Source organism: Eublepharis macularius, chromosome 7 (genome assembly GCF_028583425.1).
Source record: "Eublepharis macularius isolate TG4126 chromosome 7, MPM_Emac_v1.0, whole genome shotgun sequence".
Classification (NCBI taxonomy): domain Eukaryota; kingdom Metazoa; phylum Chordata; class Lepidosauria; order Squamata; family Eublepharidae; genus Eublepharis; species Eublepharis macularius.
The window spans coordinates 56769537-56786772 of record NC_072796.1 but is presented as its reverse complement, the minus strand read 5'-3'; positions in this window follow the sequence as shown (position 1 = coordinate 56786772).

Sequence of the window (17236 nt, the reverse complement as noted above, 5' to 3'; positions counted from 1 at the left end):
CCCTGAGGGTAAGGGGGCATTTTGCATGCAAAATGCCACCCCTGGCAAAGGAAGCCTGCTTCTTCATTTTTTCCCCATAGGAAATAATGAAGAAGATGCTCCTTTATGGGAGGATGGGGGGACCTGCTTTGGGGGGCCATAACATGGCCCCCCAAAGTCCAATCTGTCTGAAACTTGGGTGGTTGTTAGAGAAGGGTTAGAGGAAGGTCCCCACCAATTTTGGGCTTATTCGGTGGGAAGATGCCTCCCCCAGACGTCCGGGAAGACGGAGGCATTTTCCCATTGAAAAGCCGAATGAAAGACGAAAGAATCCCGAAACGTTTCGGCTTTTTTCTTTCGGCTACCCGAAACGTTTCGGGATTCCCCGAAACGTTTCGGCATTCCCTGAAAGAAGCCGAAACACTTTTGTTTCGGCATTCTTTCGGCATTCTGAATGCCGAAACGCACATCCCTACATTGGTTCATTGGCCATAGATGCTCATGAACCGCTGGATCACAAACGGGTGATCGGGCAGTTCGTGGGGTTTTTTTTGTTTGTAATGCAGTTCGTGCCCATGTCTAATCATGGAGAGTCAGAGGTCTGTCACTGGAGGGGGGAATCATCTCCCTCTTTCTATCTATGGAAATCTTTCAATTGATTCAAGCAACATTATTTACACATTTTACATCCATTTCATGACTGTCAAAAAACAGCACACTGCAGGTCATGTTGCTCATCTCAACACAAAAGTAACCCATATTCCTTCAAATCTGAATCGGGTCACATGTGGTGCTTACCATCAATTACTTAAAGCATTACTTCCCTGTTTATAAACTTAGCAATGAGACAGGAACTAAGTTCTTTTGCCCCTTAGGGGCCATCATAACCAATGAGAAACTGAGTCAACTGCCTTGGGACCTGCACTGGGAAGGTGACTGCCCATTCCCCACTACCCTGAATGGGTGGGGTGGAGGTGGGGGAGAAGAAGATCAGGCTCCTGCTGTTGCCACTGATTGTGCCTACCCATCTAGGGCTCATGCAGTTGTCTTTACAGGGATGGCCACTTGTGTCTACCTCATCCAATTCTTGGACAGCCAGTTTCTTAAGGTGGTGGTGGCCCCTGCCTGCCTCCTTGTGCAGCCCTTGAAGGGGGGAGGTGGCAGAGGGAAGAGATTCTTGGGCCTAGATTTTGCCCAGAATTAGAAAGACCACTCTGTCTCTGTATTGCTGCTCTTCCCACATCCAAGATTCCAAGGGCTCCTTGCATTTGAAATGCTGCTGGCAGAGCTTTGTTTCTTTATACATAAGCTGCAGGAAAGAATGAACATGTGTTCCAGCTGATTTAGCTGCTGCTGTTCCACCAACAGTAAATTTGGAGGAAGGGAAACAGAAATGTGGAACCTGGGGAGGGGTGGGGATTTGAATGTGGGTGATTGTCGATTCCTCTGCCTATTTTAAAGCTTTATTTGTAAGTAGTCAGAAAATCCCAAGGGCTGTCTTTAGTTTTTTTTAATTGACATTATAGTTTTTTTACGTTTAGTTATAGCTTTTTAATTTACGTTGAGATCACTTTCTTTTCCCATTTGTTAGTTTTGTTACAGTTAATTTTTGTCCATTATGTTATTCAACTCTTTTGTCACGGGGTTCCCTGGATGCTGGTTGGTGTAGGGTTGGGTGGTTGAGGCAGAGTCAGCTGAAGTTAAACCCCTTGAAGATGGAGATCCTGTACTTGAGTCACAGGAGCGTGGACTTGGGGCCCAAGCTTCCTACACTCGATGATGCAGTGCTTACACCGACTCTGAGATCTAGGAGCCTGGGGGTGATCCTGGATGCCTCTTTGAAAATGGAGGCCCAGGTCATGGAAGTTACCAGGTCATCGTTCTTCCATCTTCAACAAACCAGACAGCTGGCCCACTATCTTTCGACCCAAAACTTAACTACAGTGGTCCCGGCAATGGTTACCTCTAGGCTAGAACTTGATCCAACGGTTACAACTGGTCCAAAATGTGGTGGCATGTGTCATCACTGGAGTGCCTTCTAATGCACACATAACACCAGTATTGTACCAGCTGCACTGCTTACTGGTGGAGTACCAGATCAGATTCAAGGTTTTGGTATTAACCTATAAAGCCCTTTGCGGACGGGGACTGGCATATCTGCGGGACCGCCTCTTCCTATATGAGCCCCGGAGGACACTTTGATCCAGCAACAAACAGCTGTTAATGGTCCCTGGCCCCAGAGAGGCCCACCTAGCATCAACCAGAGCCAGGGCCTTTTCAGTCCTGGCTCCAACCTTGTGGAACACTCTGTCTAAAGAGACCAGGACCCAGATGGATTTGTTATCCTTCCACTGGGCCTGAAAGATGGGGCTGTTCTGCCAGGCATATGGTTGATGCTGGTTGGGCCTCCCCACCGGCCAACTAGAGAAAAACGTTCCCCCCTACTAGAAGTATCTACCACCCAGCCTGTTAAATACTTTTGGAGATGGTTGAATGGTGGTTTTTTGGAGAAGTCGGCTGTTGTATATTTTAAATATTTACGTGGTTTTATTGGTTTTAAAGTTATATGTATTTTAAATTACTATACCGATTGTAATCTGCCCTGAGCCTGCTGATGCAGGGAGGGTGGAATATAAATTGAATTAAATAAAATTTTAAAAAAAAACATCTGAGCACGCGAGAAGAGGAGCAGAGCAGGCTAGGGCATAGTCAGAGTCCAGTCTGAGTGTCATGCACAAGAGTCTGAGTAACAGTCCAAAGGCAGTCTGAGGTCATAGGAGCAAGGCAGAGTTAGCACTAGTGGCGGCTAGGTGGTTGTCACTGGAGTAAGTCTGCATCATAGTCCAAGGCAGTCAGAGGTCGCAGAAGCTGAGCTGTATCAGGATCAATGGCAGTTTGGTTGCAAGTGAATTGACTTGTTGCTTCCATAACTGGCCTCTCCCTTTCTCTGGCTTTTAACTTTGAGGCTGCACCTCGCCTGTGTGTGCACTTTCTCCATCCCTTTTTTAATAAAATTTTTTATTGGATTAGATGTCATTAAATTGTACATTACAATCAGTTTCCTTTAATTTTTCCAATTCTAACCCCCTCCCAAACCTCTTTTGTTGACTTCCAACAGTTTTCCAACCCCTTGTCCCTTTTCCCTTACTCATTTTAAATTTATTCTATCTGTCAAACGTAGACTTTCACTTTCTTCTAAGCTTATCTATATAACACAGTGCTCCTTCTGTCTTCCTACTTACTTTAACAACTAAATAATACATATCTAAATAATACATTCTTGGCATATTTTCTTTTGATAATAATCATTTAGCTAATTTTGGTACTCTATACTCTATCTTATAATCTCATCTTCAATATGGGACAAACAATTTATCCCTCATTTAGCATAATTTTAGATACTTCTATAAACAGTACAGTCAATATAAGTCAACCAATTTAACTTATACTCTATATATTACTTTTTCTACATATCTTATCTTCATACTGTTTTAATTATATAATTATATTATTCTTTCATTATGCAACTATCCACCAAAAATAGTCAACCAATTTGACACATATATACCTCCAAACCAATTCAATAAATTTAATACATTAATATATATTTTCCCACCTTACTTAAATTCCTTCATTGCAATTATAAAGTTATCTCCATTATACAATTATTGCCAGAAATGAAATTAATTAGTTTCTATCCTTATAATTAGTTAGTTTCTATCATTATAATTCTTGTAATAACACCTATAATACTTAGTGCTATATATAATAGTCTAATAAAGTAGTTGCTTAGAAATTCTCATTTACCTCTCCACCCCCCGGTAAAGTCACCTCCCTCTACTTTTATTGTATTTCAGTAATTTTCAAACTGCCACAGTTCTCCTCCCACCTCCCATTTCTTCACTAAATATTGTTTCAGCTTCTCCCAATCCATGTTAAACTGTCCTGGATCAAGGTCTCTCAGTTTCCTTGTCATTTTGTCCATTTCCGCCATGTACAGCAATTTATATATCCAGTCCTCAATAGTTGGCACTTCTTGCACTTTCCACTTTTGCGCGTACAAAAGTCTAGCCACTGCTGTCATGTAAAATAGCAATGTCCTATATTGTGCTGGAATGTCCTCCATTCCCAAGTTCAGTAGCAGGAGTTCTGGGTTCTTATTAATTTGAAATTGTAAAATCTCGCTTATTACTCTTATTATTTCCCCCCAGTACTGCCTAGCTACCTCACAAGTCCACCACATATGATACAAAGATCCCTCATGCTTTTTACATTTCCAGCATTTATTAGACATGTTCAAATTCCCTAGCGCAATTTTCTTTGGTGTCATATACCAACGATAAATCATTTTGTAGACATTCTCTTTAATATTGGTGCATGTCGTGATCTTCACTGTATTCTTCCACAAGTATTCCCATGCCTCCATTGTTATTTCCTTATTAAAGTTTATAGCCCACTTCACCATTTGCACTTTAACTGTTTCATCTTCAGTATACCATTTCAGCAGCAGTTTGTATACCTTAGAGATTTCCTTTTTATCCTCTTGTAAAAGTGCCTGTTCTAATTCCGAATTCTCCATTCTTATCCCTCCCTTCACACAGTCCGAATTATAAAGATCTCTGATCTGTCTGTACTGAAACCAATCGTAACTTGGAGACAACTCGTCCTGCGTCTTTATTTTGAGTTTAGAAAATTCCATTCGGGTTATCTCCTTGTATGTTAAACACTGTTGTTCATTATCGACAGTTCTCGGATCTATTACTTCATATGGAACCACCCATGAGGGGATTCCATCTTGTAGGTAATTTCTGTACTTCTTCCAAGTTGTGAATAGGCTTCTCCGAATATAATGATGTAAGAACATAGAGTCCGCTTTTACTTTATCATACCATAAATATGCATGCCATCCGAATATTTTTTTATATCCTTCTAAGGCCAGTAATTTCCGGTTTTTCAGCATCATCCAATCTTTCAACCACACTAAACAAATTGCGTCATAATAAAGTCTTAGGTTGGGCAGTTGCATTCCGCCTCTTTCTTTTGCATCTTGTAACACTTTCATTTTCACTCGAGGCTTTTTGCCTGCCCAAACAAAATCTGATATTTTCCTCTGCCATTTTTCAAACTGCTTAGAGTCTCGGATAATTGGTATTGTCTGTAACAGAAACATCACTCTTGGCAGCACATTCATCTTAATTACTGCAATTCTTCCCAACCATGACAAGTTCAGTCTGTTCCATTTAATCAAGTCTTGCTCTATCTGAGTCCACAGTTTCTCATAGTTGTTTTTAAATAAATCTATATTCTTTGCAGTCAGTTCAATTCCCAGATATTTCACCTTACTTGTTACTTCGCAGTCTATTTCCATTAATAGTTGTTGTTTTTGTTTAGTCATATTTTTACATAATATCTTTGACTTCTTTTTGTTTACATAAAATCCTGCCAAATCTCCAAACTCCTTAATCTTCTCTATTACTTTTGGCATATTCTCCATTGGATCTTCCACAATTAACATTATATCGTCCGCAAATGCTCTGACCTTATAGGAAAAGTCCTTTATTTTTATTCCACGGATTGCATTGTCTTCTCGTATCTGTATCATCAGTATTTCCAAAACCAAAATAAACAACAGTGGAGACAACGGGCAACCTTGTCTTGTTCCTTTACCTATAGTCAATTTCTTGGTCACCTCGTCATTCACCACAATTGCTGCACTCTGGTCTCTGTAAATTTCCTTTACTGCTCTTATGAATCTTTCTCCCATTTGTAGCTTTTCCATGGTGGCAAACATAAAGTCCCAGTTCAAATTGTCAAACGCTTTTTCAGCGTCCACAAAGAAGAAACCAACCTCCTTGTCACAACGTTTGTCATAGTATTCAATAGCATTTATAACTGTCCTTAAATTGTCTTTGATTTGTCTATTTGGCAAAAAACCAGCTTGCTCCTCCTGCACTTTCTCCATCCCTGATTGGCTTCAGGTGCCTCTGGGCTGCTAATTGCACACTTTTCCTCCTCTCCTGTAGTTCACTCCAGACCCTCCTACACCTCTGTGCCTGTGGCTCTGTTGATGGAGGAAGTGAGGTGGGCAGCATAGTGCTGGTTGGAGACAGAGGAGGTGAGGTGGGTACTTGGGAGTTGGTGGGCACAGCCTGAGCTGAGATGGGTGGGGGACTGCCATTGGGTGGTGGTCCTCACTAGGCTGGGTACCCATAAGCTCTGATGTAGAGAGTGGACGATAATGCCCCTCTGTGTCTGCACCTTCCTCTTCCCCCGAGTTGCCTGCTTCATTGGAGCTGGTCAGGCCAAGCTGTCCCATGGCATCTTTTTTAGATAGCAAATTCTCAAAAACAGCATCAGGATCTCAGTGTGGGTTTGCGGTGGAAAGGAGGACCCCTCCTGCTCCAAAGATGGACATGTTTTTGGATCTGCAAGGTTACTCGGATACATGCTATCCACTTTTTAATAAAGAAAAATATTACAATCAATAAAAAGGAGAAGGTAAAACATAAGCAAAAATTTAAGTCTCCCAGATTTTCTAGGGTAAGATTGAGAATTCCCACCTCCATTTAGAGGTTTGTTGTTATGGTATACCAAAGACTCTTTCTTCTATCTTTTTTTTTCCTTACATGAAAACATGAAATGCCTTCTTCATTTAAACCTATGACAAAGTACCCATTGACTCAAATAGTAATAAATCATGTGCTATGCATATTTTCACCATAAAATAATGTATACCTAATGTATACCACCATAAAATAATGTATACCTAATGTATACCAGTTGCAGTTAGCAAAAGATGGGTTATTATCAGATAAAAAATAGTTTGTTTTTCTGTTGCCTGAGTTGGTGCAACATTATTACTGTTTATCATCCATATGTTTTTGTTGGTTTGTAGAACACTTTTTAAAATTCTTTTCCTAGTTATCCTCACATCAAGCTTATAGATAGGTTATTATACTTCCTGTTTTTGTAGGCCAGGGAAATGGAGGTTTACCCATTCTAACCCAGGTACCTCATGACTAAGAATTACATACAGGTATCCAAGATTCATTTCCTGATACTCTGTTACTGTGATGCTTCATTATCAAAGAAGGCCAGTTCATTCTCTTTGAGAGGACTATACCACTAGTCCTTTGCATGAGAAGGAGATTCCATGTCAAAAAAACCCACATCCTTGGGTTATGATATACAATATTATCTGTTCTTGTTTTTGAAAGTACAGAAATAAATATATGGGATGCCTCCCAGGGCAATGAGAGAATCCATTAATCTTGATTGGTCATTTCTAAACCTCCAACTTTGAAATCATTTAGTCTTTTGTGTGTAAGTATGCTCAAGCTACACTATGTAAGGCCTATGGGCAGAAAGAAATATTTTCCTTCTTATATTATAAGAGGCACACATTTTGCAACACAGAGATTAATGTCTAAGTTACATGTGAAGTAACTCAGGGGACATCCAAAACATCTGGCTAAACATTAATCAGTGGCAGTGCAATCTTCATGTGGTTGTTAAAGATTCACTAGGGGAAACAGCAGAGATAGGCTGAAGAAGTCAATATCAATAAATCCTACATCTATCATCTAGATTTCCTCCAAACCTCCATTTTCCTCTGTGGAACCCATTTCAGATGCAGGAGGCCTGGCCTTGCTAAGTAAATTTCACAGCTCAGGAAGGCTTCAGGGATGTTGTAGGCAGCATCATTCATAGGTGTCAACATAGTACAGGGACAACTTATACTAGATAGGTAGTATATTCAAGTACTCAAAAGATTTTGAGGTCTTAAATTTCAGGCAATGGTTCTGCCTCTATAAATACAGCTCACTACAAATAGCCTACTTTAGCCTGTTCAACTTTTTGAACTTTTATTGGCTTAGTATACCATTTCAAAAAAATGTTAGATACAATCTTAATGCAGTTTTCACTGGTACTCCCATTCACTTCTGTAGAGTTAATGGTAGTTGGCTAGTTGCATTTTGCAGAGCTTGAAATGGGCATTTCAGATAGAAAATAAAAACATGAAATAAAGGCAAAATTTCCAGCACAGGACCCAAGCAGTAAATATCAAATGCTTCTTTAAAATATTAACAAGAAGTCAAAATAGTAATGTTCTCTATAAGGTCAATCCTTTAACATTTTAGTTTTAACAATATATATATTCTCTTTTTGGTTTTGCAATAAATGATTTAAAAATTGCTAAGAGTCAGTTTTTCACAGATAATTTTGATGCTATGCTAACCACAAATTAATACTTTCTTCTAGTAAATTGGAAATGTTTAAAAAAACATTTACAGAAGAAAGTAGAATTTAAAAAAAGCCTAATACAATGATCTTTAGGGGCAGTCACAGGGTACTGGAAGAAGATATAGTACTGTGTCTAAAAATAAGTTTTCATTCATCAGGGAAGACCCCAATTTGAATCCTAGCTCTGTCACCAAGTCACAAGATATGCTTCAACACTCTCTTTCATTCTTAGCATCCTATCTACAATATGGAGGCAATAATACTGTCCTTCCTTACAGGGCTATTGTAAGGATTATAATGAGATAAAGGGGTTAGATCCAACCAGCCTTTCCTCTACTGAAAAGGCTATGCTGGGGATCATGAACAACTTACATGTGGGACAGGCCATGTAGTAAGGTCAATTAGGTGAGACTAAGTGAAAAACCTAGATGGATCCAAACCAGTATGTGTGAAAAGCTTTGAACAAAGAAGTAATGCTGAATATTATTATGACTTTTGGATGTTTTCTCAAATTTTGAGATGGGTCAATTCTAATAGCCCTGACCTGAATAGCCCAGGTGTGCCTGATCTCAGAAGCTAAGCAGGGTCAGCCTTGGTTAGTAGTTGGATGGGAGACCTCCAACGAAGACCAGGGTTGCTGAGGCAAGCAATGGCAAACCTCGTCTGTTACTTTTTTGCCATGAAAACTCCACCAGGGGTTGCCATCAGTCAACTATGACTTGAGGGCACTCACCACCATAGCTTCTAATAAACAGGGAGAAAAGTTCACCCAGGAATTGTAAGGTTTTCATGACCTAGGAAAATGCAGAGAAATGTTTCAAGCAAACTTTAGCATTATTAAAACAAGTTTTAGTACAATGACTGGAGATTATTGTGAAATTTGATTAGTGCTCAAACACTTGTCAGCTTGACTCACATTCTGTTTGCTGGTCATGAACAAAGAGTTGAATTTGCAATCATGAGTTCAACTGTTCATCATTCTTTTTGTGGCTTCCCAGCAGGCCGCTTCACTATATTCCTTTCTAACCATGCAGTATAGAGCAATTGGCTTTTTGTGTATGTGCATTGACACACAGCCTGGTTGAGTTCTACTACCTTGCCCCTCATACTTGCTGTGTAACTGTTCCAACCACCATGCAATTGTTTAAATATACAAGATCAAGAATAAATTATATAAGTAAAATCAAAAAGAGTCCAGTAGCACCTTTAAGACTAACCAATTTTATTGTAGCATAAGCTTTCGAGAATTAAGTTCTCTTCGTCAGAAGCATGATCCAAACTGGTCAAATACAGAAGAGGAGGGTGGAGAGGGGAGAGCAGGGGACATATATCAGAAGGGGACAGGATGCAATTAGTGGGGAGGCAACCAAAACATTCCTTTGCTAGTAAATGTAAACATCTCCTTTTGGTGTGGAGTCAGTTTGCCGTGTTAGTTTGCAGCAGTAAAAGCATCCAATTCCTATGTAGTATAAGCCTTCGATAACCACAGCTCTCCCTGCCAGATGCATCTGACAAAGAGAACTGTGGTCCCCGAAAGCCCACACCAGGCGTCACTGGGCAGTAAGTCATAAACAAATGCTGTGTTTCAATAAAATCCAACTCTTGGGTATTCTTCTAAGCAGTCCCTCATGATACTAATGGCTGCTGATAGGTTTGAATTGGCAGAGTCTTTGCACAAGTGCAGCTTGGCAAAAATCTGAAGCAAAACTGTTTTGAAGGCTTCACAGCTATGCAGCATGAACCAAACAAGTTGGGCAATTGGCTCACGTCTAATGTACACTTTCAAACATGGTGCATTAGACTGTTGAATATGTCACAGGAGAAACCTATGTCATTTGTAAACCCAAGTAGATTGTCTTTTGCAATCTAATCAGAGTCCCACTCCCACAGATTGCTCTTTGAAATGAATGCCATTTCATGAGGATTTTTGATGAGAGAATCTAATTTCAGAGCCCAGAACTGTTCTCATAGACTGAACTCTACATAGGACAAAACGATGGGAATCTGTTTGGGGCATGGGTGGTATAAGGACTAGAGATGGGCACGAACAGCAATATGAACTAAAAAAAAACCCCACAAACAGCCCAAGCTGTTCGTGAACAAGCTGTTAGTGAGGCCTCATTCTAAACAAACAGCTGGTCGTTGCAAGCCTCGTTCATTGCTGTTCGTCAAGCCAGACAGTCTGGTACCTGCAATCAATTCCCATGGCAACTCAGGCAGGGATTGTCTGAACTGTGTCTGAACTCCTGCTGTTGCCCTGGAAACCCCAATCTAAGCCCAATTTAGCTTAATAGGGAAGTCTTCCTTCCAAGTGTTAACTGGAGCTCCAAATTTGTTACAAGAGCAAAAAACCAGGGGGGAGGGGGGCTCCCAGCTCTGGCTTTCAGAGAGAGACAGCTGCTGTTAGAGAGACAGGGTGAGTGCATTGGAGCTTGATTTTTCTTTGTGTATGGTGGGATAGGGATCTACCCCTTCAGGTTCCAGGGCTGCTGCCAGATGCTGGGGCCAAGCTATTATTTATTATTGGTACCTTTCCTGCTGCCTGCTCAGGTAGGGTTTCTGGGAGTGGTGCAGTAGGGATCTACCCCTTCAAGTTCCAGGGCTGCTGCCAGGCTCTGGGACCAAGCTATTATTTATTATTGGTACATTTCCTGCTGCCTGCTCAGGTAGGGTTTCTGGGAGTGGTGTGGTAGGGATCTTGATGGCTGGAGGAGAGCCTGCTGGCCCCAACGAACAACGAACTTGTTTGTGAACAGGATCAAGTTAATCAATGTTCGTTGTTCATGGACAGCAATGAACAATGAACACCATGTTCGGGTTTTTTTTCTGTTCATGCCCATGTCTAGTAAGGATGAGGCCCTGTACCACTTAATACAGAATGCTAAGTTTGAAACTTTGGTTCAGGCCTCATGTCCTGTAGAATTGTTCCTAGGCCTGTTTGCTGGGAAAGCCCCAAGCTCTGTTAATTAGCTGTACCTGGGCTGCTTTCTTCTCCTGAGAGAGTGGCCTTGGAGAAGGCAAGAGCTGGTACTGATCTCAGCCATAACCTTACTCCTTAAACTTTCACAAGGCTGTAATGTGCAATTAAGAAATCGAGCCCTGATTGGTTCCTTGAGTGGGCTGATGCCCCTCCAGATTTCAAGAAGCCTCTTTGTCTCTAGGCAGTTGATCAATCTTTCTACTCTGTAGCCATTGCCATCTACCTGTAATGTGAGAGAGAGAGCTCCTCAGCTCTAAGCCTCCAGGATGCCTAGAATAAGCTGGCATGGATGGACTTTGGTAAGATCAACCAGCTTTGGAACCAACTCAAGAGAATGTTTAGTTAGATAGCCAGTAGTATTTTAGCTAGTTAGAACATATTTAGATCAGCAAGCTGTTATTTGTATTCTGCCTTGCCTAAATGCTTTCTAAGAGCGGTTTCTGCCTTGCACACACTCTTATGTTCTTTCTTTAATAAACTCCACAATATATTTTACCAGCATGTGCCCAGTGTTGCTTGCCAAGGAGGTGCACACACTCAAAAGAACCCAGGAAGCTGGGGTGCTTCCAACAAATGACCAGAACTCTTAGAGGCTTCTAGGCATCCTAAGTGGCTAGGAGAGCCATCAGGGACGGGAATGAGAGGCTCTGGGTCAATACAGATGGTCTGTCACAGACACTGGGACGCACTGCCTTTACCCACATCAGGGATGAATGCACGCCAGGTTCCAGCTCTGGCATAAGGAAGATTTACAAAAATGCCAATGAGAGACTGCTTTCATATTAGTCTAAGTAGCTGCCACCATTGGTTTTGTTCATTCCAAAGCACAGGAGTAAAAGGACAAACCTCCCGGCCTGTAAGGGAACTAAAACAGAAAGTCAACACTGCAAGGGTGACTTGCAAGCAGAGTTTCTTAACAAAGTTTTACCTGGTAGGTGGTTCAGGGTCAAGACACCAACTTCAGCCTTTTGAAGTTTAAGAGTGAAGAACCACAACAGAGTAAAAAATATAATTATTTATTAGGTGCAAAGATATTCAAAAAGACAAGACAGTCTGTGGGGATAAAATAACAAAGACTCCAAAAAGCTCTAATTACACAATCCACAGTAGTTTCAGAAGGCAAACCCATAAGTGCAAATTACCTCAGAATCTCTTGCACAGAGACAAACAGGACCTTAGGAGTTTAGATCCATAACAGCAAACAAAGAGATGGTTGCAAAGGAGCAACCATCTTGCAAAGGACTCTTACAGTGCAATCCTAAGAAGAGTTACTCCAGTCTACGCCCATTGATTTCAATGGGCTTAGACTGGAGTAACTCTTCTTAGGATTGCACTGTTAGAGTCTCGAGTCTCCTGACCTTTGGAGCTCTCTGACCTGTGGAGCTCTAACTTCATGTTGATAACTTAACTTTATGGGTGGGGGTTTAAATCAGCCCAGGCCTGTGAAGCTAATCAGAACCCCAAGAACTGATGTCACTTTTCCTAGCTTGAACATGTGAGTGGGCAGAAACAAAACCAATCTGCAGTCTTGTTCCAGCCTCTTTCCCACAAGTGTGAGATAAGCTTAGTGCTCAGGAATGTTAATTGGTTCAAAGCTGTGCTATGGAGGCTCTGCTAACAAGCTAACTCTTATCTCCAAGGTCACTGTGTACTGCTTTGTAAGCTTTCTCAGACCTTTCTCCTGAACCAAAGATTTTAAGATGGTCACAGTCTAAACAGAAAAGCCATTTTCTTTACATGGTCACATAAGTGAAGTCCAGTGTGGTGTAGTGGCTAGAGTGTCACACTAGGATCTGGGAGAAACAGGTTTGAATTCTCACTCTGCCATGGAAACTTGCTGGGTGACCTTAGGCCAGTTACACACTTTCAGCCTAACCTACTTCATCAGGTTGTTGTGAGGATAAAATGTGGGAGAGGAGAATTATGTAAAACACCTTGAGTACCAAGGTTAGGTATAATAAAGTAAATAAGTAAGTTTCCACAGCAGAAAACCATGAACTCCCAGTTCATACTGCAAGATATATGAAAGTAGATGGATCTTTAAAAATGGCTATCTTCTGTACCATTAATATTCTTTAAGCATCATCTTTAAACAAAACACTCATGAGTATTTATACAAAATACTATCTATAACATTTACAATAGTCATGTATGTCCAGCTTGTGGGTGCTTCCTAGCAATGTCACAAGGCTTTCAAAGCCTCTGTTTGCTGTATGGATGTTCAGATATTTGTGTCCCTGGAGAGCCATTCATTTCAAGCAACTTGTCTTCTGCTTCAGGTTTCAAAGGCATGAGTAAAACAAGGCCCTTTGAATAGGCATCTGTTAGGATATACAGGACCAAAGCTTTCTTTGACAGCAGTAATTCCTCTGGCAACATCAACTATCATTTCAGAAGAAAACTGGCATTGCTGGGCTTGCTGATCTACATGTTGTGTTGGAACCTGGCCACAGATGGAATGGCAGCTCTGTGTGAATTAAAAAAAATAATCTTTTATACTTCTAAATCTTTTTTCTCAAGCCATAATTCTCCCAAGCTTACAGAAATAAATTTGTCTGGGGAGTATTTGTTTAGACATATAGTTGATAACAGTCCTAAGCCATCCAGCTGCTTCAATAAGACAGCAAACCTCTTTCGACTGATATAGCTCTTTCTTTTGGTGTCTGCTGTTCAGATCCCCACAATCCTTCACTTTAAGTGCATGTTGAGTGCTAGATGAGATGAGAAGAGAGGAGAACATGTCTTTTATTTAAACTGTAGCCCTTTATCACACCAAAAGCAGAGCTATGAACCATGTTGGATTTGGAATTCAATCAAAATGATCAGGTCATTGCTTCTGGATTTAGTGGATGGCTATGCGGATTTTACCAATCTCACACTCCTTTTTATTGTTCATGCCCCCTACCCCTTCCAGAAATCTAGAGAGAAGAAAGCAGACATTCATACTAGGAATCTGTACATGAACTGTAAAAGAGACAGGAATTCCTGCTTTTAGATATGTTGTTGTGTTCAGAGTAGAGATGGGCACGAACCAAAATATGAACCAAAATTTGGCACAAACCAGGCCGGTTCATGATTCTCAAACCAGCGGTTCATCAGAGCCCGTTTATTACGAACCACCATGAAGTTTTAGGCTGGTTCATTTGGTTCGTTTTTTGGTTTGGCACTGCAAACAGCCTGATGCCAATCAATCAGTTTCCTAGGCAACAGGGAATGGACTTTCTGCAGACCTTCTGCTGACCTGGAAGTGGCCTTCTGCTGGCCCAGAAGTGACAATTTGCTGACCCAGATGTGATGTTTTCACAAACCAAACAAACCAGTTCGTGAACCGGGGCAGGTTCGTGAAAGTTTGTGGTTCGTTTTTTTCCCAGTTCATGCCCATCTCTAGTCCAGAGGTGCTACATCAATGTGTTGTTTTTTATATATATATATATATATATATATATATATATATATATTGGTTGAGGACCAAGATTATCAATTTGATAGTCCATTTACAAAATTTTCATTGTTGCAAATGTCCAATCCAATCAAGAAAGGACCAGGGGATTTCTGAAATTACCACAATTCCTTGTAAAACAAACCTAAGAATTCATGATGACCATTTCGTTGTTCATTTGATCATTTGTATAGTAGTTTTAGATTTGTGAATTAGTCAATTGATTTTGTTTTGTTTTCTGTTAAAGGACTCTTGCAAGATAGATTTATATTCCCTGGCTTGGTTCAACCAGCTTTTCCACTTGTGAAAAAGGGAGGAGTCCCCTTTAATGACCCAAAAGTCTTTGCTGGGAATCATGCGAGAAGGACGATTTAGTAAGGAGGGGAATCTCAATTAAATAAAAAAGCAGACTGGACCCAGTCTCCTGTTTATTAACAACAACAACTTGCTGTTAATATAGCATAGTCTGTGTATATGGTGCTTTATGATATATGGATGAATACTTGGGCATAATTAATATAATAACGAAACAAAAATTGATTTTCATTATCGTAGGCATTATAACTTATTACTACAAATTTTCAACAATTGGTAATCTCCAGGACATTTTCTTAAAATCCATTGTTACTTATACTACCTCTATAGTCTGCTTTTCACAGTGCGAATATCACTATTTTGATGTATTGTCGAAGGCTTTCACGGCCGGAGAACGATGGTTGTTGTGGGTTTTCCGGGCTGTATTGCCGTGGTCTTGGCATTGTAGTTCCTGACGTTTCGCCAGCAGCTGTGGCTGGCATCTTCAGAGGTGTAGCACCAAAAGACAGAGATCTCTCAGTGTCACAGTGTGGAAAAGATGTAGGTCATTTGTATCTACTCAGGAGGGGTGGGGTTGAGCTGAGTCATCCTGTAAGGGTTTCCCAGGGTGTGGAATGCTAATGGCGGGAGGCTTCACTGTATCCTGAGGAGGTTCTTTTGCATATGGATTGGTACTTGATGTGCTAATCTTCTCTGCAGGGCTATTGTCGGGGATAGAATGTTTTGTTAGCCTGGTGTTTTTCAGAACTGGAAACCATGCTCTGTTCATTCTTAAGGTTTCTTCTTTCCTGTTGAAGTTTTGCTTATGCTTGTGAATTTCAATGGCTTCATTGTAGCCATTCATGCTTGTGAATTTCAATGGCTTTCAATGGCTTCATTGTAAACAGGGATACAACAAGACATACTTGTCAGTTTTGATGTTGTATCCCTGTTTACCAAGGTTCCAGTAAAAGACACTATTGCACTTATTAATCAGATTTTCCCAGAGGATGTAACAGCCTTATTCCACCATTGTCTGACAACCAGTTACTTCCAATGGGACAACGAATTCTATGAACAGATGGATGGGGTGGCCATGGGGAGCCCACTCAGCCCAGTTATAGCAAACTTCTACATGGAACATTTTGAAAAAACAGCTCTAGAATCAGCACCCCACAAACCTAGTGTATGGTTCCGGTTTGTGGATGATACATTTATCATTTGGAGCCATGGGGAGGAAGAATTGATGGGTTTTTTAAATCATCTCAACAACATCCACCTGAACATACAATTCACAATGGAGAAAGAAATCGAGGGAAAACTCCCATTCCTGGATACCCTGGTCATCCGCAAAGCAAACTTTCAGTTAGGTCACAAGGTCTACAGGAAACCAACTCACACTGATCAGTACTTACACAAAAACTCCAATCACCACCCCCGACAGAAAAGAGGCATAATGAAAACATTAGTGGATCGTGCAAGACGGATATGTGAGCCGCACTTTCTCAATGAGGAAATTAATCATCTAGACCACGCACTTCAGGCAAATGGCTACTCCAGAAATGAAATCCGAAGAGCAATCAAACCCAGGATGAATCAAACAACCAAGGAAAAACAGTCTCCTACAGGAAAAGTGTTTTTGCCATATATCAAAGGAATTACTGATCAGATGGGAAAGCTTATGAAAAAGCATAACCTTCAAGCAGTATTCAGACCCACCCGAAAAATACAACAGATGCTACGATCAGCAAAAGACAGTAGAGACCCCCTCACCTCTGCAGGAGTATACCGTATACCCTGCAGCTGTGGACAAGTTTATATCGGGACCACAAAGCGTAGCATCCAAACAAGAATAAAAGAACATGAAAGACACTGCAGACTTGGACAACCTGAAAAATCAGCAGTGGCTGAACATAGCCTAACTCAAACAGGGCACAGTATCTTATTCCAGGACACCAAAATACTGGACAACACTTCCAACTACTTTGTCAGACTGCACAGGGAAGCCATTGAAATTCACAAGCATAAGCAAAACTTCAACAGGAAAGAAGAAACCTTAAGAATGAACAGAGCATGGTTTCCAGTTCTGAAAAACACCAGGCTAACAAAACATTCTATCCCTGACAATAGCCCTGCAGAGAAGATTAGCACATCAAGTACCAATCCATATGCAAAAGAACCTCCTCAGGATACAGTGAAGCCTCCCTCCATTAGCATTCCACACCCTGGGAAACCCTTACAGGATGACTCAGCTCAACCCCACCCCTCCTGAGTAGATACAAATGACCTACATCTTTCCC